The sequence below is a fragment of the Haliotis asinina genome, chromosome 6 (assembly GCF_037392515.1).
Source record: "Haliotis asinina isolate JCU_RB_2024 chromosome 6, JCU_Hal_asi_v2, whole genome shotgun sequence".
Lineage (NCBI taxonomy): Eukaryota > Metazoa > Mollusca > Gastropoda > Lepetellida > Haliotidae > Haliotis > Haliotis asinina.
The window spans coordinates 2,217,410-2,240,757 of NC_090285.1; the positions used below are offsets into that span (position 1 = coordinate 2,217,410).

Below are 23,348 nucleotides of genomic sequence, written 5' to 3' on the forward strand. Positions count from 1 at the left end.
CATGCTAAGCTTTGTTGAATAGGCATCTTAATGAAATTTGCTGATTGATTGGCCACGCCTCGAGGCACGCCACTAAATGAGACGGCTTACGTCACAAACTGAATGAAATTGGGCTTTTGAAATGTATTTCTGTCTTATGCAACGAGGGTCTACAATCTACGAAGCACTGATAACAAATTGTATATAAATGAAGAGGACACTGCATTTGCATCCATATGGAGTAAATGGACACGTCAGCTGAACACTTCCTCCTTGCCAGCTGTCTTCTTTAACTTAAGAATGGGAAGCTAAGAAAAGGCACAGTTAGTGTGAAGCATCGGTGGTCTAGTGGTAGAATACTCGCCTGCCACGCGGGTGACCCGGGTTCGATTCCCGGTCGATGCACACTCTTTTGTTTTTTTGCGCCTCTAGGGGTTGAAAAAGCGGCCTCCAAACGCTTGTCTCCTGGTAAGAACACCTAGTCTGTGACGCAATGTGATTGTTGTCAGTGATGTCACGTTTCTGTGACGTCAGGCCATTGTGAGGTCACAGGTGAGTCTTTCTATAGATATCAGAAGGTTGGAATGAGAGAACGTGTCCATTTACATGACTCCATTTGAAGTCGATGTAAGGACGGAACGTTGTGCAGCTTTCAGCATTGTCCCACACCAATCGGTGTCAGGCTGTCAATGAAGCAGTAATACCGTCAGTTCTACGTTGGATTACACACAATATGTCACTTCACAGCATGGCTGAGATAACAGAAAGTGTCCACAGCAAATTATACATATCAACATGATGTATAGTCATGGAGTATGTCATTTGTACTTTCTTCAGTCACAGATGAACTCGACGTTTCTCCAGCTATGTTCCTGCAGAAGTAAAAAGATGCGTCGGCCGGGAATCGAACCCGGATCGACTGCTTGGAAGGCAACCATGCTAACCTTTACACCACCGACGCTGACCATGCCAAGCTTTGTTGAATAGGCATCTTAATGAAATTTGCTGATTGATTGGCCACGCCTCGAGGCACGCCACTAAATGAGACGGCTTACGTCACAAACTGAATGAAATTGGGCTTTTGAAATGTATTTCTGTCTTATGCAACGAGGGTCTACAATCTACGAAGCACTGATAACAAATTGTATTGAAATGAAGAGTACACTGCATTTGCATCCATATGGAGTAAATGGACACGTCAGCTGAACACTTCCTCCTTGCCAGCTGTCTTCTTTAACTTAAGAATGGGAAGCTAAGAAAAGGCACAGTTAGTGTGAAGCATCGGTGGTCTAGTGGTAGAATATTCGCCTGCCACGTGGGTGACCCGGGTTCGATTCCCGGTCGATGCACACTCTTTTGTTTTTTTGCGCCTCTAGGGGTTGAAAAAGCGGCCTCCAAACGCTTGTCTCCTGGTAAGAACACCTAGTCTGTGACGCAATGTGATTGTTGTCAGTGATGTCACGTTTCTGTGACGTCAGGCCATTGTGAGGTCACAGGTGAGTCTTTCTATAGATATCAGAAGGTTGGAATGAGAGAACGTGTCCATTTACATGACTCCATTTGAAGTCGATGTAAGGACGGAGTGTTGTGCAGCTTTCAGCATTGTCCCACACCAATCGGTGTCAGGCTGTCAATGAAGCAGTAATACCGTCAGTTCTACGTTGGATTACACACAATATTTCACTTCACAGCATGGCTGAGATAATAGAAAGTGTCCACAGCAAATTATACATATCACGATGATGTATAGTCATGGAGTATGTCATTTGTACTTTCTTCAGTCACAGATGAACTCGACGTTTCTCCAGCCATGTTCCTCCAGAAGTAAAAAGATGCGTCGGCCGGGAATCGAACCCGGATCGACTGCTTGGAAGGCAACCATGCTAACCTTTACACCACCGACGCTGACCATGCCAAGCTTTGTTGAATAGGCATCTTAATGAAATTTGCTGATTGATTGGCCACGCCTCGAGGCACGCCACTAAATGAGACGGCTTACGTCACAAACTGAATGAAATTGGGCTTTTGAAATGTATTTCTGTCTTATGCAACGAGGGTCTACAATCTACGAAGCACTGATAACAAATTGTATATAAATGAAGAGGACACTGCATTTGCATCCATATGGAGTAAATGGACACGTCAGCTGAACACTTCCTCCTTGCCAGCTGTCTTCTTTAACTTAAGAATGGGAAGCTAAGAAAAGGCACAGTTAGTGTGAAGCATCGGTGGTCTAGTGGTAGAATACTCGCCTGCCACGCGGGTGACCCGGGTTCGATTCCCGGTCGATGCACACTCTTTTGTTTTTTTGCGCCTCTAGGGGTTGAAAAAGCGGCCTCCAAACGCTTGTCTCCTGGTAAGAACACCTAGTCTGTGACGCAATGTGATTGTTGTCAGTGATGTCACGTTTCTGTGACGTCAGGCCATTGTGAGGTCACAGGTGAGTCTTTCTATAGATATCAGAAGGTTGGAATGAGAGAACGTGTCCATTTACATTGAAGTTGATGTAAGGACGGAATGTTGTGCAGCTTTTAGCATTGTCCCACAGCAATCGGTGTCAGGCTGTCAATGAAGCAGTAATACCGTCAGTTCTACCTTGGATTACACACAATATTTCACTTCACAGCATGGCTGAGATAACAGAAAGTGTCCACAGCAAATTATACATATCAACATGATGTATAGTCATGGAGTAATTCATTTGTACTTTCTTCAGTCAGAGATGAACTCGACGTTTCTCTAGCTATGTTCCTGCAGGAATAAAAAGTTGCGTCGGCCGGGAATCGAACCCGGATCGACTGCTTGGAAGGCAACCATGCTAACCTTTACACCACCGACGCTGACCATGCCAAGCTTTGTTGAATAGGCATCTTAATGAAATTTGCTGATTGATTGGCCACGCTTCGAGGCACGCCACTAAACGAGACGGCTTACGTCACAAACTGAATGAAATTGGGCTTTGGAAATGTATTTCTGTCTTATGCAACGAGGGTCTACAATCTACGAAGCACTGATAACAAATTGTATTTAAATGAAGAGGACACTGCATTTGCATCCATATGGAGTAAATGGACACGTCAACTGAACACTTCCTCCTTGCCAGCTGTCTTCTTTAACTTAAGAATGAGAAGCTAAGAAAAGGCACTGTTAGTGTGAAGCATCGGTGGTCTAGTGGTAGAATACTCGCCTGCCACGCGGGTGACCCGGGTTCGATTCCCGGTCGATGCACACTCTTTTGGTTTTTTTTGCGCCTCTGGGGGTTGAAAAAGAGGCCTCCAAACGCGTGTCTCCTGGTAAGAACACCTAGTCTGTGACGCAATGTGATTGTTGTCAGTGATGTCACGTTTCTGTGACGTCAGGACATTGTGAGGTCACAGGTGAGTCTTTCTATATATATCAGAACGTTGGAATGAGAGAACGTGTCCATTTACATTGAAGTTGATGTAAGGACGGAATGTTGTGCAGCTTTTAGCATTGTCCCACAGCAATCGGTGTCAGGCTGTCAATGAAGCAGTAATACCGTCAGTTCTACGTTGGATTACACACAATATTTCACTTCACAGCATGGCTGAGATAACAGAAAGTGTCCACAGCAAATTATATATATCAACATGATGTATAGTCATGGAGTAATTCATTTGTACTTTCTTCAGTCAGAGATGAACTCGACGTTTCTCTAGCTATGTTCCTGCAGGAATAAAAAGTTGCGTCGGCCGGGAATCGAACCCGGATCGACTGCTTGGAAGGCAACCATGCTAACCTTTACACCACCGACGCTGACCATGCTAAGCTTTGTTGAATAGGCATCTTAATGAAATTTGCTGATTGATTGGCCACGCTTCGAGGCACGCCACTAAACGAGACGGCTTACGTCACAAACTGAATGAAATTGGGCTTTGGAAATGTATTTCTGTCTTATGCAACGAGGGTCTACAATCTACGAAGCACTGATAACAAATTGTATTTAAATGAAGAGGACACTGCATTTGCATCCATATGGAGTAAATGGACACGTCAACTGAACACTTCCTCCTTGCCAGCTGTCTTCTTTAACTTAAGAATGAGAAGCTAAGAAAAGGCACTGTTAATGTGAAGCATCGGTGGTCTGGTGGTAGAATACTCGCCTGCCACGCGGGTGACCCGGGTTCGATTCCCGGTCGATGCACACTCTTTTGGTTTTTTTTGCGCCTCTGGGGGTTGAAAAAGAGGCCTCCAAACGCGTGTCTCCTGGTAAGAACACCTAGTCTGTGACGCAATGTGATTGTTGTCAGTGATGTCACGTTTCTGTGACGTCAGGCCATTGTGAGGTCACAGGTGAGTCTTTCTATAGATATCAGAACGTTGGAATGAGAGAACGTGTCCATTTACATGACTCCATTTGAAGTTGATGTAAGGACGGAATGTTGTGCAGCTTTTAGCATTGTCCCACAGCAATCGGTGTCAGGCTGTCAATGAAGCAGTAATACCGTCAGTTCTACGTTGGATTACACACAATATTTCACTTCACAGCATGGCTGAGATAACAGAAAGTGTCCACAGCAAATTATATATATCAACATGATGTATAGTCATGGAGTAATTCATTTGTACTTTCTTCAGTCAGAGATGAACTCGACGTTTCTCTAGCTATGTTCCTGCAGGAATAAAAAGTTGCGTCGGCCGGGAATCGAACCCGGATCGACTGCTTGGAAGGCAACCATGCTAACCTTTACACCACCGACGCTGACCATGCTAAGCTTTGTTGAATAGGCATCTTAATGAAATTTGCTGATTGATTGGCCACGCTTCGAGGCACGCCACTAAACGAGACGGCTTACGTCACAAACTGAATGAAATTGGGCTTTGGAAATGTATTTCTGTCTTATGCAACGAGGGTCTACAATCTACGAAGCACTGATAACAAATTGTATTTAAATGAAGAGGACACTGTGTGGAGGACACTGCATTTGCATCCATATGGAGTAAATGGACACGTCAACTGAACACTTCCTCCTTGCCAGCTGTCTTCTTTAACTTAAGAATGAGAAGCTAAGAAAAGGCACTGTTAATGTGAAGCATCGGTGGTCTGGTGGTAGAATACTCGCCTGCCACGCGGGTGACCCGGGTTCGATTCCCGGTCGATGCACACTCTTTTGGTTTTTTTTGCGCCTCTGGGGGTTGAAAAAGAGGCCTCCAAACGCGTGTCTCCTGGTAAGAACACCTAGTCTGTGACGCAATGTGATTGTTGTCAGTGATGTCACGTTTCTGTGACGTCAGGACATTGTGAGGTCACAGGTGAGTCTTTCTATATATATCAGAACGTTGGAATGAGAGAACGTGTCCATTTACATTGAAGTTGATGTAAGGACGGAATGTTGTGCAGCTTTTAGCATTGTCCCACAGCAATCGGTGTCAGGCTGTCAATGAAGCAGTAATACCGTCAGTTCTACGTTGGATTACACACAATATTTCACTTCACAGCATGGCTGAGATAACAGAAAGTGTCCACAGCAAATTATATATATCAACATGATGTATAGTCATGGAGTAATTCATTTGTACTTTCTTCAGTCAGAGATGAACTCGACGTTTCTCTAGCTATGTTCCTGCAGGAATAAAAAGTTGCGTCGGCCGGGAATCGAACCCGGATCGACTGCTTGGAAGGCAACCATGCTAACCTTTACACCACCGACGCTGACCATGCTAAGCTTTGTTGAATAGGCATCTTAATGAAATTTGCTGATTGATTGGCCACGCTTCGAGGCACGCCACTAAACGAGACGGCTTACGTCACAAACTGAATGAAATTGGGCTTTGGAAATGTATTTCTGTCTTATGCAACGAGGGTCTACAATCTACGAAGCACTGATAACAAATTGTATTTAAATGAAGAGGACACTGCATTTGCATCCATATGGAGTAAATGGACACGTCAACTGAACACTTCCTCCTTGCCAGCTGTCTTCTTTAACTTAAGAATGAGAAGCTAAGAAAAGGCACTGTTAATGTGAAGCATCGGTGGTCTGGTGGTAGAATACTCGCCTGCCACGCGGGTGACCCGGGTTCGATTCCCGGTCGATGCACACTCTTTTGGTTTTTTTTGCGCCTCTGGGGGTTGAAAAAGAGGCCTCCAAACGCGTGTCTCCTGGTAAGAACACCTAGTCTGTGACGCAATGTGATTGTTGTCAGTGATGTCACGTTTCTGTGACGTCAGGCCATTGTGAGGTCACAGGTGAGTCTTTCTATAGATATCAGAACGTTGGAATGAGAGAACGTGTCCATTTACATGACTCCATTTGAAGTTGATGTAAGGACGGAATGTTGTGCAGCTTTTAGCATTGTCCCACAGCAATCGGTGTCAGGCTGTCAATGAAGCAGTAATACCGTCAGTTCTACGTTGGATTACACACAATATTTCACTTCACAGCATGGCTGAGATAACAGAAAGTGTCCACAGCAAATTATATATATCAACATGATGTATAGTCATGGAGTAATTCATTTGTACTTTCTTCAGTCAGAGATGAACTCGACGTTTCTCTAGCTATGTTCCTGCAGGAATAAAAAGTTGCGTCGGCCGGGAATCGAACCCGGATCGACTGCTTGGAAGGCAACCATGCTAACCTTTACACCACCGACGCTGACCATGCTAAGCTTTGTTGAATAGGCATCTTAATGAAATTTGCTGATTGATTGGCCACGCTTCGAGGCACGCCACTAAACGAGACGGCTTACGTCACAAACTGAATGAAATTGGGCTTTGGAAATGTATTTCTGTCTTATGCAACGAGGGTCTACAATCTACGAAGCACTGATAACAAATTGTATTTAAATGAAGAGGACACTGTGTGGAGGACACTGCATTTGCATCCATATGGAGTAAATGGACACGTCAACTGAACACTTCCTCCTTGCCAGCTGTCTTCTTTAACTTAAGAATGAGAAGCTAAGAAAAGGCACTGTTAGTGTGAAGCATCGGTGGTCTAGTGGTAGAATACTCGCCTGCCACGCGGGTGACCCGGGTTCGATTCCCGGTCGATGCACACTCTTTTGGTTTTTTTTGCGCCTCTGGGGGTTGAAAAAGAGGCCTCCAAACGCGTGTCTCCTGGTAAGAACACCTAGTCTGTGACGCAATGTGATTGTTGTCAGTGATGTCACGTTTCTGTGACGTGAGGACATTGTGAGGTCACAGGTGAGTCTTTCTATATATATCAGAACGTTGGAATGAGAGAACGTGTCCATTTACATTGAAGTTGATGTAAGGACGGAATGTTGTGCAGCTTTTAGCATTGTCCCACAGTAATCGGTGTCAGGCTGTCAATGAAGCAGTAATACCGTCAGTTCTACGTTGGATTACACACAATATTTCACTTCACAGCATGGCTGAGATAACAGAAAGTGTCCACAGCAAATTATATATATCAACATGATGTATAGTCATGGAGTAATTCATTTGTACTTTCTTCAGTCAGAGATGAACTCGACGTTTCTCTAGCTATGTTCCTGCAGGAATAAAAAGTTGCGTCGGCCGGGAATCGAACCCGGATCGACTGCTTGGAAGGCAACCATGCTAACCTTTACACCACCGACGCTGACCATGCTAAGCTTTGTTGAATAGGCATCTTAATGAAATTTGCTGATTGATTGGCCACGCTTCGAGGCACGCCACTAAACGAGACGGCTTACGTCACAAACTGAATGAAATTGGGCTTTGGAAATGTATTTCTGTCTTATGCAACGAGGGTCTACAATCTACGAAGCACTGATAACAAATTGTATTTAAATGAAGAGGACACTGCATTTGCATCCATATGGAGTAAATGGACACGTCAACTGAACACTTCCTCCTTGCCAGCTGTCTTCTTTAACTTAAGAATGAGAAGCTAAGAAAAGGCACTGTTAATGTGAAGCATCGGTGGTCTGGTGGTAGAATACTCGCCTGCCACGCGGGTGACCCGGGTTCGATTCCCGGTCGATGCACACTCTTTTGGGTTTTTTTGCGCCTCTGGGGGTTGAAAAAGAGGCCTCCAAACGCGTGTCTCCTGGTAAGAACACCTAGTCTGTGACGCAATGTGATTGTTGTCAGTGATGTCACGTTTCTGTGACGTCAGGACATTGTGAGGTCACAGGTGAGTCTTTCTATATATATCAGAACGTTGGAATGAGAGAACGTGTCCATTTACATGACTCCATTTGAAGTTGATGTAAGGACGGAATGTTGTGCAGCTTTTAGCATTGTCCCACAGCAATCGGTGTCAGGCTGTCAATGAAGCAGTAATACCGTCAGTTCTACGTTGGATTACACACAATATTTCACTTCACAGCATGGCTGAGATAACAGAAAGTGTCCACAGCAAATTATATATATCAACATGATGTATAGTCATGGAGTAATTCATTTGTACTTTCTTCAGTCAGAGATGAACTCGACGTTTCTCTAGCTATGTTCCTGCAGGAATAAAAAGTTGCGTCGGCCGGGAATCGAACCCGGATCGACTGCTTGGAAGGCAACCATGCTAACCTTTACACCACCGACGCTGACCATGCTAGGATTGGTTGAATAGGCATCTTAATGAAATTTGCTGATTGATTGGCCACGCTTCGAGGCACGCCACTAAACGAGACGGCTTACGTCACAAACTGAATGAAATTGGGCTTTGGAAATGTATTTCTGTCTTATGCAACGAGGGTCTACAATCTACGAAGCACTGATAACAAATTGTATTTAAATGAAGAGGACACTGCATTTGCATCCATATGGAGTAAATGGACACGTCAACTGAACACTTCCTCCTTGCCAGCTGTCTTCTTTAACTTAAGAATGGGAAGCTAAGAAAAGGCACTGTTAGTGTGAAGCATCGGTGGTCTAGTGGTAGAATACTCGCCTGCCACGCGGGTGACCCGGGTTCGATTCCCGGTCGATGCACACTCTTTTGGTTTTTTTTGCGCCTCTGGGGGTTGAAAAAGAGGCCTCCAAACGCGTGTCTCCTGGTAAGAACACCTAGTCTGTGACGCAATGTGATTGTTGTCAGTGATGTCACGTTTCTGTGACGTGAGGACATTGTGAGGTCACAGGTGAGTCTTTCTATATATATCAGAACGTTGGAATGAGAGAACGTGTCCATTTACATTGAAGTTGATGTAAGGACGGAATGTTGTGCAGCTTTTAGCATTGTCCCACAGCAATCGGTGTCAGGCTGTCAATGAAGCAGTAATACCGTCAGTTCTACGTTGGATTACACACAATATTTCACTTCACAGCATGGCTGAGATAACAGAAAGTGTCCACAGCAAATTATATATATCAACATGATGTATAGTCATGGAGTAATTCATTTGTACTTTCTTCAGTCAGAGATGAACTCGACGTTTCTCTAGCTATGTTCCTGCAGGAATAAAAAGTTGCGTCGGCCGGGAATCGAACCCGGATCGACTGCTTGGAAGGCAACCATGCTAACCTTTACACCATCGACGCTGACCATGCCAAGCTTTGATGAATAGGCATCTTAATGAAATTTGCTGATTGATTGGCCACGCTTCGAGGCACGCCACTAAACGAGACGGCTTACGTCACAAACTGAATGAAATTGGGCTTTGGAAATGTATTTCTGTCTTATGCAACGAGGGTCTACAATCTACGAAGCACTGATAACAAATTGTATTTAAATGAAGAGGACACTGCATTTGCATCCATATGGAGTAAATGGACACGTCAACTGAACACTTCCTCCTTGCCAGCTGTCTTCTTTAACTTAAGAATGAGAAGCTAAGAAAAGGCACTGTTAGTGTGAAGCATCGGTGGTCTAGTGGTAGAATACTCGCCTGCCACGCGGGTGACCCGGGTTCGATTCCCGGTCGATGCACACTCTTTTGGTTTTTTTTGCGCCTCTGGGGGTTGAAAAAGAGGCCTCCAAACGCGTGTCTCCTGGTAAGAACACCTAGTCTGTGACGCAATGTGATTGTTGTCAGTGATGTCACGTTTCTGTGACGTCAGGACATTGTGAGGTGACAGGTGAGTCTTTCTATATATATCAGAACGTTGGAATGAGAGAACGTGTCCATTTACATTGAAGTTGATGTAAGGACGGAATGTTGTGCAGCTTTTAGCATTGTCCCACAGCAATCGGTGTCAGGCTGTCAATGAAGCAGTAATACCGTCAGTTCTACGTTGGATTACACACAATATTTCACTTCACAGCATGGCTGAGATAACAGAAAGTGTCCACAGCAAATTATATATATCAACATGATGTATAGTCATGGAGTAATTCATTTGTACTTTCTTCAGTCAGAGATGAACTCGACGTTTCTCTAGCTATGTTCCTGCAGGAATAAAAAGTTGCGTCGGCCGGGAATCGAACCCGGATCGACTGCTTGGAAGGCAACCATGCTAACCTTTACACCACCGACGCTGACCATGCTAGGATTGGTTGAATAGGCATCTTAATGAAATTTGCTGATTGATTGGCCACGCTTCGAGGCACGCCACTAAACGAGACGGCTTACGTCACAAACTGAATGAAATTGGGCTTTGGAAATGTATTTCTGTCTTATGCAACGAGGGTCTACAATCTACGAAGCACTGATAACAAATTGTATTTAAATGAAGAGGACACTGCATTTGCATCCATATGGAGTAAATGGACACGTCAACTGAACACTTCCTCCTTGCCAGCTGTCTTCTTTAACTTAAGAATGAGAAGCTAAGAAAAGGCACTGTTAGTGTGAAGCATCGGTGGTCTAGTGGTAGAATACTCGCCTGCCACGCGGGTGACCCGGGTTCGATTCCCGGTCGATGCACACTCTTTTGGTTTTTTTTGCGCCTCTGGGGGTTGAAAAAGAGGCCTCCAAACGCGTGTCTCCTGGTAAGAACACCTAGTCTGTGACGCAATGTGATTGTTGTCAGTGATGTCACGTTTCTGTGACGTCAGGCCATTGTGAGGTCACAGGTGAGTCTTTCTATAGATATCAGAACGTTGGAATGAGAGAACGTGTCCATTTACATGACTCCATTTGAAGTTGATGTAAGGACGGAATGTTGTGCAGCTTTTAGCATTGTCCCACAGCAATCGGTGTCAGGCTGTCAATGAAGCAGTAATACCGTCAGTTCTACGTTGGATTACACACAATATTTCACTTCACAGCATCGCTGAGATAACAGAAAATGTCCACAGCAAATTATATATATCAACATGACGTATAGTCATGGAGTAATTCATTTGTACTTTCTTCAGTCAGAGATGAACTCGACGTTTCTCCAGCTGTCTTCCTGCAGGAATAAAAAGTTGCGTCGGCCGGGAATCGAACCCGGATCGACTGCTTGGAAGGCAACCATGCTAACCTTTACACCACCGACGCTGACCATGCTAAGCTTTGTTGAATAGGCATCTTAATGAAATTTGCTGATTGATTGGCCACGCTTCGAGGCACGCCACTAAACGAGACGGCTTACGTCACAAACTGAATGAAATTGGGCTTTGGAAATGTATTTCTGTCTTATGCAACGAGGGTCTACAATCTACGAAGCACTGATAACAAATTGTATTTAAATGAAGAGGACACTGCATTTGCATCCATATGGAGTAAATGGACACGTCAACTGAACACTTCCTCCTTGCCAGCTGTCTTCTTTAACTTAAGAATGAGAAGCTAAGAAAAGGCACTGTTAGTGTGAAGCATCGGTGGTCTAGTGGTAGAATACTCGCCTGCCACGCGGGTGACCCGGGTTCGATTCCCGGTTTGATGCACACTCTTTTGGGTTTTTTTGCGCCTCTGGGGGTTGAAAAAGAGGCCTCCAAACGCGTGTCTCCTGGTAAGAACACCTAGTCTGTGACGCAATGTGATTGTTGTCAGTGATGTCACGTTTCTGTGACGTCAGGACATTGTGAGGTCACAGGTGAGTCTTTCTATATATATCAGAACGTTGGAATGAGAGAACGTGTCCATTTACATTGAAGTTGATGTAAGGACGGAATGTTGTGCAGCTTTTAGCATTGTCCCACAGCAATCGGTGTCAGGCTGTCAATGAAGCAGTAATACCGTCAGTTCTACCTTGGATTACACACAATATTTCACTTCACAGCATGGCTGAGATAACAGAAAGTGTCCACAGCAAATTATACATATCAACATGATGTATAGTCATGGAGTAATTCATTTGTACTTTCTTCAGTCAGAGATGAACTCGACGTTTCTCTAGCTATGTTCCTGCAGGAATAAAAAGTTGCGTCGGCCGGGAATCGAACCCGGATCGACTGCTTGGAAGGCAACCATGCTAACCTTTACACCACCGACGCTGACCATGCCAAGCTTTGTTGAATAGGCATCTTAATGAAATTTGCTGATTGATTGGCCACGCTTCGAGGCACGCCACTAAACGAGACGGCTTACGTCACAAACTGAATGAAATTGGGCTTTGGAAATGTATTTCTGTCTTATGCAACGAGGGTCTACAATCTACGAAGCACTGATAACAAATTGTATTTAAATGAAGAGGACACTGCATTTGCATCCATATGGAGTAAATGGACACGTCAACTGAACACTTCCTCCTTGCCAGCTGTCTTCTTTAACTTAAGAATGAGAAGCTAAGAAAAGGCACTGTTAGTGTGAAGCATCGGTGGTCTAGTGGTAGAATACTCGCCTGCCACGCGGGTGACCCGGGTTCGATTCCCGGTCGATGCACACTCTTTTGGTTTTTTTTGCGCCTCTGGGGGTTGAAAAAGAGGCCTCCAAACGCGTGTCTCCTGGTAAGAACACCTAGTCTGTGACGCAATGTGATTGTTGTCAGTGATGTCACGTTTCTGTGACGTCAGGACATTGTGAGGTCACAGGTGAGTCTTTCTATATATATCAGAACGTTGGAATGAGAGAACGTGTCCATTTACATTGAAGTTGATGTAAGGACGGAATGTTGTGCAGCTTTTAGCATTGTCCCACAGCAATCGGTGTCAGGCTGTCAATGAAGCAGTAATACCGTCAGTTCTACCTTGGATTACACACAATATTTCACTTCACAGCATGGCTGAGATAACAGAAAGTGTCCACAGCAAATTATATATATCAACATGATGTATAGTCATGGAGTAATTCATTTGTACTTTCTTCAGTCAGAGATGAACTCGACGTTTCTCTAGCTATGTTCCTGCAGGAATAAAAAGTTGCGTCGGCCGGGAATCGAACCCGGATCGACTGCTTGGAAGGCAACCATGCTAACCTTTACACCACCGACGCTGACCATGCTAAGCTTTGTTGAATAGGCATCTTAATGAAATTTGCTGATTGATTGGCCACGCTTCGAGGCACGCCACTAAACGAGACGGCTTACGTCACAAACTGAATGAAATTGGGCTTTGGAAATGTATTTCTGTCTTATGCAACGAGGGTCTACAATCTACGAAGCACTGATAACAAATTGTATTTAAATGAAGAGGACACTGCATTTGCATCCATATGGAGTAAATGGACACGTCAACTGAACACTTCCTCCTTGCCAGCTGTCTTCTTTAACTTAAGAATGAGAAGCTAAGAAAAGGCACTGTTAATGTGAAGCATCGGTGGTCTGGTGGTAGAATACTCGCCTGCCACGCGGGTGACCCGGGTTCGATTCCCGGTCGATGCACACTCTTTTGGTTTTTTTTGCGCCTCTGGGGGTTGAAAAAGAGGCCTCCAAACGCGTGTCTCCTGGTAAGAACACCTAGTCTGTGACGCAATGTGATTGTTGTCAGTGATGTCACGTTTCTGTGACGTCAGGCCATTGTGAGGTCACAGGTGAGTCTTTCTATAGATATCAGAACGTTGGAATGAGAGAACGTGTCCATTTACATGACTCCATTTGAAGTTGATGTAAGGACGGAATGTTGTGCAGCTTTTAGCATTGTCCCACAGCAATCGGTGTCAGGCTGTCAATGAAGCAGTAATACCGTCAGTTCTACGTTGGATTACACACAATATTTCACTTCACAGCATGGCTGAGATAACAGAAAGTGTCCACAGCAAATTATATATATCAACATGATGTATAGTCATGGAGTAATTCATTTGTACTTTCTTCAGTCAGAGATGAACTCGACGTTTCTCTAGCTATGTTCCTGCAGGAATAAAAAGTTGCGTCGGCCGGGAATCGAACCCGGATCGACTGCTTGGAAGGCAACCATGCTAACCTTTACACCACCGACGCTGACCATGCTAAGCTTTGTTGAATAGGCATCTTAATGAAATTTGCTGATTGATTGGCCACGCTTCGAGGCACGCCACTAAACGAGACGGCTTACGTCACAAACTGAATGAAATTGGGCTTTGGAAATGTATTTCTGTCTTATGCAACGAGGGTCTACAATCTACGAAGCACTGATAACAAATTGTATTTAAATGAAGAGGACACTGTGTGGAGGACACTGCATTTGCATCCATATGGAGTAAATGGACACGTCAACTGAACACTTCCTCCTTGCCAGCTGTCTTCTTTAACTTAAGAATGAGAAGCTAAGAAAAGGCACTGTTAATGTGAAGCATCGGTGGTCTGGTGGTAGAATACTCGCCTGCCACGCGGGTGACCCGGGTTCGATTCCCGGTCGATGCACACTCTTTTGGTTTTTTTTGCGCCTCTGGGGGTTGAAAAAGAGGCCTCCAAACGCGTGTCTCCTGGTAAGAACACCTAGTCTGTGACGCAATGTGATTGTTGTCAGTGATGTCACGTTTCTGTGACGTCAGGACATTGTGAGGTCACAGGTGAGTCTTTCTATATATATCAGAACGTTGGAATGAGAGAACGTGTCCATTTACATTGAAGTTGATGTAAGGACGGAATGTTGTGCAGCTTTTAGCATTGTCCCACAGCAATCGGTGTCAGGCTGTCAATGAAGCAGTAATACCGTCAGTTCTACGTTGGATTACACACAATATTTCACTTCACAGCATGGCTGAGATAACAGAAAGTGTCCACAGCAAATTATATATATCAACATGATGTATAGTCATGGAGTAATTCATTTGTACTTTCTTCAGTCAGAGATGAACTCGACGTTTCTCTAGCTATGTTCCTGCAGGAATAAAAAGTTGCGTCGGCCGGGAATCGAACCCGGATCGACTGCTTGGAAGGCAACCATGCTAACCTTTACACCACCGACGCTGACCATGCTAAGCTTTGTTGAATAGGCATCTTAATGAAATTTGCTGATTGATTGGCCACGCTTCGAGGCACGCCACTAAACGAGACGGCTTACGTCACAAACTGAATGAAATTGGGCTTTGGAAATGTATTTCTGTCTTATGCAACGAGGGTCTACAATCTACGAAGCACTGATAACAAATTGTATTTAAATGAAGAGGACACTGCATTTGCATCCATATGGAGTAAATGGACACGTCAACTGAACACTTCCTCCTTGCCAGCTGTCTTCTTTAACTTAAGAATGAGAAGCTAAGAAAAGGCACTGTTAATGTGAAGCATCGGTGGTCTGGTGGTAGAATACTCGCCTGCCACGCGGGTGACCCGGGTTCGATTCCCGGTCGATGCACACTCTTTTGGTTTTTTTTGCGCCTCTGGGGGTTGAAAAAGAGGCCTCCAAACGCGTGTCTCCTGGTAAGAACACCTAGTCTGTGACGCAATGTGATTGTTGTCAGTGATGTCACGTTTCTGTGACGTCAGGCCATTGTGAGGTCACAGGTGAGTCTTTCTATAGATATCAGAACGTTGGAATGAGAGAACGTGTCCATTTACATGACTCCATTTGAAGTTGATGTAAGGACGGAATGTTGTGCAGCTTTTAGCATTGTCCCACAGCAATCGGTGTCAGGCTGTCAATGAAGCAGTAATACCGTCAGTTCTACGTTGGATTACACACAATATTTCACTTCACAGCATGGCTGAGATAACAGAAAGTGTCCACAGCAAATTATATATATCAACATGATGTATAGTCATGGAGTAATTCATTTGTACTTTCTTCAGTCAGAGATGAACTCGACGTTTCTCTAGCTATGTTCCTGCAGGAATAAAAAGTTGCGTCGGCCGGGAATCGAACCCGGATCGACTGCTTGGAAGGCAACCATGCTAACCTTTACACCACCGACGCTGACCATGCTAAGCTTTGTTGAATAGGCATCTTAATGAAATTTGCTGATTGATTGGCCACGCTTCGAGGCACGCCACTAAACGAGACGGCTTACGTCACAAACTGAATGAAATTGGGCTTTGGAAATGTATTTCTGTCTTATGCAACGAGGGTCTACAATCTACGAAGCACTGATAACAAATTGTATTTAAATGAAGAGGACACTGTGTGGAGGACACTGCATTTGCATCCATATGGAGTAAATGGACACGTCAACTGAACACTTCCTCCTTGCCAGCTGTCTTCTTTAACTTAAGAATGAGAAGCTAAGAAAAGGCACTGTTAGTGTGAAGCATCGGTGGTCTAGTGGTAGAATACTCGCCTGCCACGCGGGTGACCCGGGTTCGATTCCCGGTCGATGCACACTCTTTTGGTTTTTTTTGCGCCTCTGGGGGTTGAAAAAGAGGCCTCCAAACGCGTGTCTCCTGGTAAGAACACCTAGTCTGTGACGCAATGTGATTGTTGTCAGTGATGTCACGTTTCTGTGACGTGAGGACATTGTGAGGTCACAGGTGAGTCTTTCTATATATATCAGAACGTTGGAATGAGAGAACGTGTCCATTTACATTGAAGTTGATGTAAGGACGGAATGTTGTGCAGCTTTTAGCATTGTCCCACAGTAATCGGTGTCAGGCTGTCAATGAAGCAGTAATACCGTCAGTTCTACGTTGGATTACACACAATATTTCACTTCACAGCATGGCTGAGATAACAGAAAGTGTCCACAGCAAATTATATATATCAACATGATGTATAGTCATGGAGTAATTCATTTGTACTTTCTTCAGTCAGAGATGAACTCGACGTTTCTCTAGCTATGTTCCTGCAGGAATAAAAAGTTGCGTCGGCCGGGAATCGAACCCGGATCGACTGCTTGGAAGGCAACCATGCTAACCTTTACACCACCGACGCTGACCATGCTAAGCTTTGTTGAATAGGCATCTTAATGAAATTTGCTGATTGATTGGCCACGCTTCGAGGCACGCCACTAAACGAGACGGCTTACGTCACAAACTGAATGAAATTGGGCTTTGGAAATGTATTTCTGTCTTATGCAACGAGGGTCTACAATCTACGAAGCACTGATAACAAATTGTATTTAAATGAAGAGGACACTGCATTTGCATCCATATGGAGTAAATGGACACGTCAACTGAACACTTCCTCCTTGCCAGCTGTCTTCTTTAACTTAAGAATGAGAAGCTAAGAAAAGGCACTGTTAATGTGAAGCATCGGTGGTCTGGTGGTAGAATACTCGCCTGCCACGCGGGTGACCCGGGTTCGATTCCCGGTCGATGCACACTCTTTTGGGTTTTTTTGCGCCTCTGGGGGTTGAAAAAGAGGCCTCCAAACGCGTGTCTCCTGGTAAGAACACCTAGTCTGTGACGCAATGTGATTGTTGTCAGTGATGTCACGTTTCTGTGACGTCAGGACATTGTGAGGTCACAGGTGAGTCTTTCTATATATATCAGAACGTTGGAATGAGAGAACGTGTCCATTTACATGACTCCATTTGAAGTTGATGTAAGGACGGAATGTTGTGCAGCTTTTAGCATTGTCCCACAGCAATCGGTGTCAGGCTGTCAATGAAGCAGTAATACCGTCAGTTCTACGTTGGATTACACACAATATTTCACTTCACAGCATGGCTGAGATAACAGAAAGTGTCCACAGCAAATTATATATATCAACATGATGTATAGTCATGGAGTAATTCATTTGTACTTTCTTCAGTCAGAGATGAACTCGACGTTTCTCTAGCTATGTTCCTGCAGGAATAAAAAGTTGCGTCGGCCGGGAATCGAACCCGGATCGACTGCTTGGAAGGCAACCATGCTAACCTTTACACCACCGACGCTGACCATGCTAGGATTGGTTGAATAGGCATCTTAATGAAATTTGCTGATTGATTGGCCACGCTTCGAGGCACGCCACTAAACGAGACGGCTTACGTCACAAACTGAATGAAATTGGGCTTTGGAAATGTATTTCTGTCTTATGCAACGAGGGTCTACAATCTACGAAGCACTGATAACAAATTGTATTTAAATGAAGAGGACACTGTGTGGAGGACACTGCATTTGCATCCATATGGAGTAAATGGACACGTCAACTGAACACTTCCTCCTTGCCAGCTGTCTTCTTTAACTTAAGAATGAGAAGCTAAGAAAAGGCACTGTTAGTGTGAAGCATCGGTGGTCTAGTGGTAGAATACTCGCCTGCCACGCGGGTGACCCGGGTTCGATTCCCGGTCGATGCACACTCTTTTGGTTTTTTTTGCGCCTCTGGGGGTTGAAAAAGAGGCCTCCAAACGCGTGTCTCCTGGTAAGAACACCTAGTCTGTGACGCAATGTGATTGTTGTCAGTGATGTCACGTTTCTGTGACGTGAGGACATTGTGAGGTCACAGGTGAGTCTTTCTATATATATCAGAACGTTGGAATGAGAGAACGTGTCCATTTACATTGAAGTTGATGTAAGGACGGAATGTTGTGCAGCTTTTAGCATTGTCCCACAGTAATCGGTGTCAGGCTGTCAATGAAGCAGTAATACCGTCAGTTCTACGTTGGATTACACACAATATTTCACTTCACAGCATGGCTGAGATAACAGAAAGTGTCCACAGCAAATTATATATATCAACATGATGTATAGTCATGGAGTAATTCATTTGTACTTTCTTCAGTCAGAGATGAACTCGACGTTTCTCTAGCTATGTTCCTGCAGGAATAAAAAGTTGCGTCGGCCGGGAATCGAACCCGGATCGACTGCTTGGAAGGCAACCATGCTAACCTTTACACCACCGACGCTGACCATGCTAAGCTTTGTTGAATAGGCATCTTAATGAAATTTGCTGATTGATTGGCCACGCTTCGAGGCACGCCACTAAACGAGACGGCTTACGTCACAAACTGAATGAAATTGGGCTTTGGAAATGTATTTCTGTCTTATGCAACGAGGGTCTACAATCTACGAAGCACTGATAACAAATTGTATTTAAATGAAGAGGACACTGCATTTGCATCCATATGGAGTAAATGGACACGTCAACTGAACACTTCCTCCTTGCCAGCTGTCTTCTTTAACTTAAGAATGAGAAGCTAAGAAAAGGCACTGTTAATGTGAAGCATCGGTGGTCTGGTGGTAGAATACTCGCCTGCCACGCGGGTGACCCGGGTTCGATTCCCGGTCGATGCACACTCTTTTGGGTTTTTTTGCGCCTCTGGGGGTTGAAAAAGAGGCCTCCAAACGCGTGTCTCCTGGTAAGAACACCTAGTCTGTGACGCAATGTGATTGTTGTCAGTGATGTCACGTTTCTGTGACGTCAGGACATTGTGAGGTCACAGGTGAGTCTTTCTATATATATCAGAACGTTGGAATGAGAGAACGTGTCCATTTACATGACTCCATTTGAAGTTGATGTAAGGACGGAATGTTGTGCAGCTTTTAGCATTGTCCCACAGCAATCGGTGTCAGGCTGTCAATGAAGCAGTAATACCGTCAGTTCTACGTTGGATTACACACAATATTTCACTTCACAGCATGGCTGAGATAACAGAAAGTGTCCACAGCAAATTATATATATCAACATGATGTATAGTCATGGAGTAATTCATTTGTACTTTCTTCAGTCAGAGATGAACTCGACGTTTCTCTAGCTATGTTCCTGCAGGAATAAAAAGTTGCGTCGGCCGGGAATCGAACCCGGATCGACTGCTTGGAAGGCAACCATGCTAACCTTTACACCACCGACGCTGACCATGCTAGGATTGGTTGAATAGGCATCTTAATGAAATTTGCTGATTGATTGGCCACGCTTCGAGGCACGCCACTAAACGAGACGGCTTACGTCACAAACTGAATGAAATTGGGCTTTGGAAATGTATTTCTGTCTTATGCAACGAGGGTCTACAATCTACGAAGCACTGATAACAAATTGTATTTAAATGAAGAGGACACTGCATTTGCATCCATATGGAGTAAATGGACACGTCAACTGAACACTTCCTCCTTGCCAGCTGTCTTCTTTAACTTAAGAATGGGAAGCTAAGAAAAGGCACTGTTAGTGTGAAGCATCGGTGGTCTAGTGGTAGAATACTCGCCTGCCACGCGGGTGACCCGGGTTCGATTCCCGGTCGATGCACACTCTTTTGGTTTTTTTTGCGCCTCTGGGGGTTGAAAAAGAGGCCTCCAAACGCGTGTCTCCTGGTAAGAACACCTAGTCTGTGACGCAATGTGATTGTTGTCAGTGATGTCACGTTTCTGTGACGTGAGGACATTGTGAGGTCACAGGTGAGTCTTTCTATATATATCAGAACGTTGGAATGAGAGAACGTGTCCATTTACATTGAAGTTGATGTAAGGACGGAATGTTGTGCAGCTTTTAGCATTGTCCCACAGCAATCGGTGTCAGGCTGTCAATGAAGCAGTAATACCGTCAGTTCTACGTTGGATTACACACAATATTTCACTTCACAGCATGGCTGAGATAACAGAAAGTGTCCACAGCAAATTATATATATCAACATGATGTATAGTCATGGAGTAATTCATTTGTACTTTCTTCAGTCAGAGATGAACTCGACGTTTCTCTAGCTATGTTCCTGCAGGAATAAAAAGTTGCGTCGGCCGGGAATCGAACCCGGATCGACTGCTTGGAAGGCAACCATGCTAACCTTTACACCATCGACGCTGACCATGCCAAGCTTTGATGAATAGGCATCTTAATGAAATTTGCTGATTGATTGGCCACGCTTCGAGGCACGCCACTAAACGAGACGGCTTACGTCACAAACTGAATGAAATTGGGCTTTGGAAATGTATTTCTGTCTTATGCAACGAGGGTCTACAATCTACGAAGCACTGATAACAAATTGTATTTAAATGAAGAGGACACTGCATTTGCATCCATATGGAGTAAATGGACACGTCAACTGAACACTTCCTCCTTGCCAGCTGTCTTCTTTAACTTAAGAATGAGAAGCTAAGAAAAGGCACTGTTAGTGTGAAGCATCGGTGGTCTAGTGGTAGAATACTCGCCTGCCACGCGGGTGACCCGGGTTCGATTCCCGGTCGATGCACACTCTTTTGGTTTTTTTTGCGCCTCTGGGGGTTGAAAAAGAGGCCTCCAAACGCGTGTCTCCTGGTAAGAACACCTAGTCTGTGACGCAATGTGATTGTTGTCAGTGATGTCACGTTTCTGTGACGTCAGGACATTGTGAGGTGACAGGTGAGTCTTTCTATATATATCAGAACGTTGGAATGAGAGAACGTGTCCATTTACATTGAAGTTGATGTAAGGACGGAATGTTGTGCAGCTTTTAGCATTGTCCCACAGCAATCGGTGTCAGGCTGTCAATGAAGCAGTAATACCGTCAGTTCTACGTTGGATTACACACAATATTTCACTTCACAGCATGGCTGAGATAACAGAAAGTGTCCACAGCAAATTATATATATCAACATGATGTATAGTCATGGAGTAATTCATTTGTACTTTCTTCAGTCAGAGATGAACTCGACGTTTCTCTAGCTATGTTCCTGCAGGAATAAAAAGTTGCGTCGGCCGGGAATCGAACCCGGATCGACTGCTTGGAAGGCAACCATGCTAACCTTTACACCACCGACGCTGACCATGCTAGGATTGGTTGAATAGGCATCTTAATGAAATTTGCTGATTGATTGGCCACGCTTCGAGGCACGCCACTAAACGAGACGGCTTACGTCACAAACTGAATGAAATTGGGCTTTGGAAATGTATTTCTGTCTTATGCAACGAGGGTCTACAATCTACGAAGCACTGATAACAAATTGTATTTAAATGAAGAGGACACTGCATTTGCATCCATATGGAGTAAATGGACACGTCAACTGAACACTTCCTCCTTGCCAGCTGTCTTCTTTAACTTAAGAATGAGAAGCTAAGAAAAGGCACTGTTAGTGTGAAGCATCGGTGGTCTAGTGGTAGAATACTCGCCTGCCACGCGGGTGACCCGGGTTCGATTCCCGGTCGATGCACACTCTTTTGGTTTTTTTTGCGCCTCTGGGGGTTGAAAAAGAGGCCTCCAAACGCGTGTCTCCTGGTAAGAACACCTAGTCTGTGACGCAATGTGATTGTTGTCAGTGATGTCACGTTTCTGTGACGTCAGGCCATTGTGAGGTCACAGGTGAGTCTTTCTATAGATATCAGAACGTTGGAATGAGAGAACGTGTCCATTTACATGACTCCATTTGAAGTTGATGTAAGGACGGAATGTTGTGCAGCTTTTAGCATTGTCCCACAGCAATCGGTGTCAGGCTGTCAATGAAGCAGTAATACCGTCAGTTCTACGTTGGATTACACACAATATTTCACTTCACAGCATCGCTGAGATAACAGAAAATGTCCACAGCAAATTATATATATCAACATGACGTATAGTCATGGAGTAATTCATTTGTACTTTCTTCAGTCAGAGATGAACTCGACGTTTCTCCAGCTGTCTTCCTGCAGGAATAAAAAGTTGCGTCGGCCGGGAATCGAACCCGGATCGACTGCTTGGAAGGCAACCATGCTAACCTTTACACCACCGACGCTGACCATGCTAAGCTTTGTTGAATAGGCATCTTAATGAAATTTGCTGATTGATTGGCCACGCTTCGAGGCACGCCACTAAACGAGACGGCTTACGTCACAAACTGAATGAAATTGGGCTTTGGAAATGTATTTCTGTCTTATGCAACGAGGGTCTACAATCTACGAAGCACTGATAACAAATTGTATTTAAATGAAGAGGACACTGCATTTGCATCCATATGGAGTAAATGGACACGTCAACTGAACACTTCCTCCTTGCCAGCTGTCTTCTTTAACTTAAGAATGAGAAGCTAAGAAAAGGCACTGTTAGTGTGAAGCATCGGTGGTCTAGTGGTAGAATACTCGCCTGCCACGCGGGTGACCCGGGTTCGATTCCCGGTTTGATGCACACTCTTTTGGGTTTTTTTGCGCCTCTGGGGGTTGAAAAAGAGGCCTCCAAACGCGTGTCTCCTGGTAAGAACACCTAGTCTGTGACGCAATGTGATTGTTGTCAGTGATGTCACGTTTCTGTGACGTCAGGACATTGTGAGGTCACAGGTGAGTCTTTCTATATATATCAGAACGTTGGAATGAGAGAACGTGTCCATTTACATTGAAGTTGATGTAAGGACGGAATGTTGTGCAGCTTTTAGCATTGTCCCACAGCAATCGGTGTCAGGCTGTCAATGAAGCAGTAATACCGTCAGTTCTACGTTGGAT

The 23,348-nt window shown here is 44.5% G+C and overlaps 49 non-coding genes across 49 annotated transcripts; 25 read left to right on the forward strand and 24 right to left on the reverse strand.

Annotated features, from left to right (window-relative positions):
* The first annotated feature begins 313 nt into the window (after window positions 1-313).
* On the forward strand, window positions 314-384 carry Trnag-gcc (transfer RNA glycine (anticodon GCC)). The gene has a single exon. It is a non-coding gene; the product is annotated as a tRNA-Gly (tRNA).
* A 484-nt stretch (window positions 385-868) lies between these two features.
* Window positions 869-940, reverse strand: Trnag-ucc (transfer RNA glycine (anticodon UCC)). The gene has a single exon. It is a non-coding gene; the product is annotated as a tRNA-Gly (tRNA).
* A 317-nt stretch (window positions 941-1,257) lies between these two features.
* On the forward strand, window positions 1,258-1,328 carry Trnag-gcc (transfer RNA glycine (anticodon GCC)). Its single transcript has one exon. It is a non-coding gene; the product is annotated as a tRNA-Gly (tRNA).
* Window positions 1,329-1,812: 484 nt separating this feature from the next.
* Trnag-ucc (transfer RNA glycine (anticodon UCC)) lies at window positions 1,813-1,884 on the reverse strand. The gene has a single exon. It is a non-coding gene; the product is annotated as a tRNA-Gly (tRNA).
* Window positions 1,885-2,201: 317 nt separating this feature from the next.
* On the forward strand, window positions 2,202-2,272 carry Trnag-gcc (transfer RNA glycine (anticodon GCC)). The gene has a single exon. It is a non-coding gene; the product is annotated as a tRNA-Gly (tRNA).
* A 475-nt stretch (window positions 2,273-2,747) lies between these two features.
* On the reverse strand, window positions 2,748-2,819 carry Trnag-ucc (transfer RNA glycine (anticodon UCC)). The gene has a single exon. It is a non-coding gene; the product is annotated as a tRNA-Gly (tRNA).
* Window positions 2,820-3,136: 317 nt separating this feature from the next.
* On the forward strand, window positions 3,137-3,207 carry Trnag-gcc (transfer RNA glycine (anticodon GCC)). The gene has a single exon. It is a non-coding gene; the product is annotated as a tRNA-Gly (tRNA).
* Window positions 3,208-3,684: 477 nt separating this feature from the next.
* Window positions 3,685-3,756, reverse strand: Trnag-ucc (transfer RNA glycine (anticodon UCC)). Its single transcript has one exon. It is a non-coding gene; the product is annotated as a tRNA-Gly (tRNA).
* A 317-nt stretch (window positions 3,757-4,073) lies between these two features.
* Window positions 4,074-4,144, forward strand: Trnag-gcc (transfer RNA glycine (anticodon GCC)). The gene has a single exon. It is a non-coding gene; the product is annotated as a tRNA-Gly (tRNA).
* Window positions 4,145-4,630: 486 nt separating this feature from the next.
* Window positions 4,631-4,702, reverse strand: Trnag-ucc (transfer RNA glycine (anticodon UCC)). Its single transcript has one exon. It is a non-coding gene; the product is annotated as a tRNA-Gly (tRNA).
* Window positions 4,703-5,033: 331 nt separating this feature from the next.
* Trnag-gcc (transfer RNA glycine (anticodon GCC)) lies at window positions 5,034-5,104 on the forward strand. Its single transcript has one exon. It is a non-coding gene; the product is annotated as a tRNA-Gly (tRNA).
* A 477-nt stretch (window positions 5,105-5,581) lies between these two features.
* Trnag-ucc (transfer RNA glycine (anticodon UCC)) lies at window positions 5,582-5,653 on the reverse strand. Its single transcript has one exon. It is a non-coding gene; the product is annotated as a tRNA-Gly (tRNA).
* Window positions 5,654-5,970: 317 nt separating this feature from the next.
* Window positions 5,971-6,041, forward strand: Trnag-gcc (transfer RNA glycine (anticodon GCC)). The gene has a single exon. It is a non-coding gene; the product is annotated as a tRNA-Gly (tRNA).
* A 486-nt stretch (window positions 6,042-6,527) lies between these two features.
* Trnag-ucc (transfer RNA glycine (anticodon UCC)) lies at window positions 6,528-6,599 on the reverse strand. The gene has a single exon. It is a non-coding gene; the product is annotated as a tRNA-Gly (tRNA).
* A 331-nt stretch (window positions 6,600-6,930) lies between these two features.
* Window positions 6,931-7,001, forward strand: Trnag-gcc (transfer RNA glycine (anticodon GCC)). The gene has a single exon. It is a non-coding gene; the product is annotated as a tRNA-Gly (tRNA).
* Window positions 7,002-7,478: 477 nt separating this feature from the next.
* Window positions 7,479-7,550, reverse strand: Trnag-ucc (transfer RNA glycine (anticodon UCC)). The gene has a single exon. It is a non-coding gene; the product is annotated as a tRNA-Gly (tRNA).
* A 317-nt stretch (window positions 7,551-7,867) lies between these two features.
* Window positions 7,868-7,938, forward strand: Trnag-gcc (transfer RNA glycine (anticodon GCC)). Its single transcript has one exon. It is a non-coding gene; the product is annotated as a tRNA-Gly (tRNA).
* A 486-nt stretch (window positions 7,939-8,424) lies between these two features.
* Trnag-ucc (transfer RNA glycine (anticodon UCC)) lies at window positions 8,425-8,496 on the reverse strand. Its single transcript has one exon. It is a non-coding gene; the product is annotated as a tRNA-Gly (tRNA).
* Window positions 8,497-8,813: 317 nt separating this feature from the next.
* Window positions 8,814-8,884, forward strand: Trnag-gcc (transfer RNA glycine (anticodon GCC)). The gene has a single exon. It is a non-coding gene; the product is annotated as a tRNA-Gly (tRNA).
* A 477-nt stretch (window positions 8,885-9,361) lies between these two features.
* Trnag-ucc (transfer RNA glycine (anticodon UCC)) lies at window positions 9,362-9,433 on the reverse strand. Its single transcript has one exon. It is a non-coding gene; the product is annotated as a tRNA-Gly (tRNA).
* A 317-nt stretch (window positions 9,434-9,750) lies between these two features.
* Window positions 9,751-9,821, forward strand: Trnag-gcc (transfer RNA glycine (anticodon GCC)). Its single transcript has one exon. It is a non-coding gene; the product is annotated as a tRNA-Gly (tRNA).
* Window positions 9,822-10,298: 477 nt separating this feature from the next.
* On the reverse strand, window positions 10,299-10,370 carry Trnag-ucc (transfer RNA glycine (anticodon UCC)). The gene has a single exon. It is a non-coding gene; the product is annotated as a tRNA-Gly (tRNA).
* A 317-nt stretch (window positions 10,371-10,687) lies between these two features.
* On the forward strand, window positions 10,688-10,758 carry Trnag-gcc (transfer RNA glycine (anticodon GCC)). The gene has a single exon. It is a non-coding gene; the product is annotated as a tRNA-Gly (tRNA).
* Window positions 10,759-11,244: 486 nt separating this feature from the next.
* Trnag-ucc (transfer RNA glycine (anticodon UCC)) lies at window positions 11,245-11,316 on the reverse strand. The gene has a single exon. It is a non-coding gene; the product is annotated as a tRNA-Gly (tRNA).
* A 317-nt stretch (window positions 11,317-11,633) lies between these two features.
* Window positions 11,634-11,705, forward strand: Trnag-gcc (transfer RNA glycine (anticodon GCC)). Its single transcript has one exon. It is a non-coding gene; the product is annotated as a tRNA-Gly (tRNA).
* Window positions 11,706-12,182: 477 nt separating this feature from the next.
* Window positions 12,183-12,254, reverse strand: Trnag-ucc (transfer RNA glycine (anticodon UCC)). Its single transcript has one exon. It is a non-coding gene; the product is annotated as a tRNA-Gly (tRNA).
* Window positions 12,255-12,571: 317 nt separating this feature from the next.
* On the forward strand, window positions 12,572-12,642 carry Trnag-gcc (transfer RNA glycine (anticodon GCC)). Its single transcript has one exon. It is a non-coding gene; the product is annotated as a tRNA-Gly (tRNA).
* A 477-nt stretch (window positions 12,643-13,119) lies between these two features.
* Window positions 13,120-13,191, reverse strand: Trnag-ucc (transfer RNA glycine (anticodon UCC)). Its single transcript has one exon. It is a non-coding gene; the product is annotated as a tRNA-Gly (tRNA).
* A 317-nt stretch (window positions 13,192-13,508) lies between these two features.
* Trnag-gcc (transfer RNA glycine (anticodon GCC)) lies at window positions 13,509-13,579 on the forward strand. Its single transcript has one exon. It is a non-coding gene; the product is annotated as a tRNA-Gly (tRNA).
* A 486-nt stretch (window positions 13,580-14,065) lies between these two features.
* Trnag-ucc (transfer RNA glycine (anticodon UCC)) lies at window positions 14,066-14,137 on the reverse strand. The gene has a single exon. It is a non-coding gene; the product is annotated as a tRNA-Gly (tRNA).
* Window positions 14,138-14,468: 331 nt separating this feature from the next.
* Window positions 14,469-14,539, forward strand: Trnag-gcc (transfer RNA glycine (anticodon GCC)). The gene has a single exon. It is a non-coding gene; the product is annotated as a tRNA-Gly (tRNA).
* Window positions 14,540-15,016: 477 nt separating this feature from the next.
* Trnag-ucc (transfer RNA glycine (anticodon UCC)) lies at window positions 15,017-15,088 on the reverse strand. Its single transcript has one exon. It is a non-coding gene; the product is annotated as a tRNA-Gly (tRNA).
* A 317-nt stretch (window positions 15,089-15,405) lies between these two features.
* On the forward strand, window positions 15,406-15,476 carry Trnag-gcc (transfer RNA glycine (anticodon GCC)). Its single transcript has one exon. It is a non-coding gene; the product is annotated as a tRNA-Gly (tRNA).
* Window positions 15,477-15,962: 486 nt separating this feature from the next.
* Trnag-ucc (transfer RNA glycine (anticodon UCC)) lies at window positions 15,963-16,034 on the reverse strand. Its single transcript has one exon. It is a non-coding gene; the product is annotated as a tRNA-Gly (tRNA).
* Window positions 16,035-16,365: 331 nt separating this feature from the next.
* Window positions 16,366-16,436, forward strand: Trnag-gcc (transfer RNA glycine (anticodon GCC)). Its single transcript has one exon. It is a non-coding gene; the product is annotated as a tRNA-Gly (tRNA).
* A 477-nt stretch (window positions 16,437-16,913) lies between these two features.
* On the reverse strand, window positions 16,914-16,985 carry Trnag-ucc (transfer RNA glycine (anticodon UCC)). Its single transcript has one exon. It is a non-coding gene; the product is annotated as a tRNA-Gly (tRNA).
* Window positions 16,986-17,302: 317 nt separating this feature from the next.
* Window positions 17,303-17,373, forward strand: Trnag-gcc (transfer RNA glycine (anticodon GCC)). Its single transcript has one exon. It is a non-coding gene; the product is annotated as a tRNA-Gly (tRNA).
* Window positions 17,374-17,859: 486 nt separating this feature from the next.
* Window positions 17,860-17,931, reverse strand: Trnag-ucc (transfer RNA glycine (anticodon UCC)). Its single transcript has one exon. It is a non-coding gene; the product is annotated as a tRNA-Gly (tRNA).
* Window positions 17,932-18,262: 331 nt separating this feature from the next.
* Trnag-gcc (transfer RNA glycine (anticodon GCC)) lies at window positions 18,263-18,333 on the forward strand. Its single transcript has one exon. It is a non-coding gene; the product is annotated as a tRNA-Gly (tRNA).
* A 477-nt stretch (window positions 18,334-18,810) lies between these two features.
* Window positions 18,811-18,882, reverse strand: Trnag-ucc (transfer RNA glycine (anticodon UCC)). The gene has a single exon. It is a non-coding gene; the product is annotated as a tRNA-Gly (tRNA).
* Window positions 18,883-19,199: 317 nt separating this feature from the next.
* Trnag-gcc (transfer RNA glycine (anticodon GCC)) lies at window positions 19,200-19,270 on the forward strand. The gene has a single exon. It is a non-coding gene; the product is annotated as a tRNA-Gly (tRNA).
* A 486-nt stretch (window positions 19,271-19,756) lies between these two features.
* On the reverse strand, window positions 19,757-19,828 carry Trnag-ucc (transfer RNA glycine (anticodon UCC)). Its single transcript has one exon. It is a non-coding gene; the product is annotated as a tRNA-Gly (tRNA).
* A 317-nt stretch (window positions 19,829-20,145) lies between these two features.
* On the forward strand, window positions 20,146-20,216 carry Trnag-gcc (transfer RNA glycine (anticodon GCC)). Its single transcript has one exon. It is a non-coding gene; the product is annotated as a tRNA-Gly (tRNA).
* Window positions 20,217-20,693: 477 nt separating this feature from the next.
* Window positions 20,694-20,765, reverse strand: Trnag-ucc (transfer RNA glycine (anticodon UCC)). The gene has a single exon. It is a non-coding gene; the product is annotated as a tRNA-Gly (tRNA).
* Window positions 20,766-21,082: 317 nt separating this feature from the next.
* On the forward strand, window positions 21,083-21,153 carry Trnag-gcc (transfer RNA glycine (anticodon GCC)). Its single transcript has one exon. It is a non-coding gene; the product is annotated as a tRNA-Gly (tRNA).
* A 477-nt stretch (window positions 21,154-21,630) lies between these two features.
* On the reverse strand, window positions 21,631-21,702 carry Trnag-ucc (transfer RNA glycine (anticodon UCC)). Its single transcript has one exon. It is a non-coding gene; the product is annotated as a tRNA-Gly (tRNA).
* A 317-nt stretch (window positions 21,703-22,019) lies between these two features.
* On the forward strand, window positions 22,020-22,090 carry Trnag-gcc (transfer RNA glycine (anticodon GCC)). Its single transcript has one exon. It is a non-coding gene; the product is annotated as a tRNA-Gly (tRNA).
* Window positions 22,091-22,576: 486 nt separating this feature from the next.
* On the reverse strand, window positions 22,577-22,648 carry Trnag-ucc (transfer RNA glycine (anticodon UCC)). Its single transcript has one exon. It is a non-coding gene; the product is annotated as a tRNA-Gly (tRNA).
* A 317-nt stretch (window positions 22,649-22,965) lies between these two features.
* Trnag-gcc (transfer RNA glycine (anticodon GCC)) lies at window positions 22,966-23,037 on the forward strand. Its single transcript has one exon. It is a non-coding gene; the product is annotated as a tRNA-Gly (tRNA).
* Window positions 23,038-23,348: the final 311 nt, after the last annotated feature.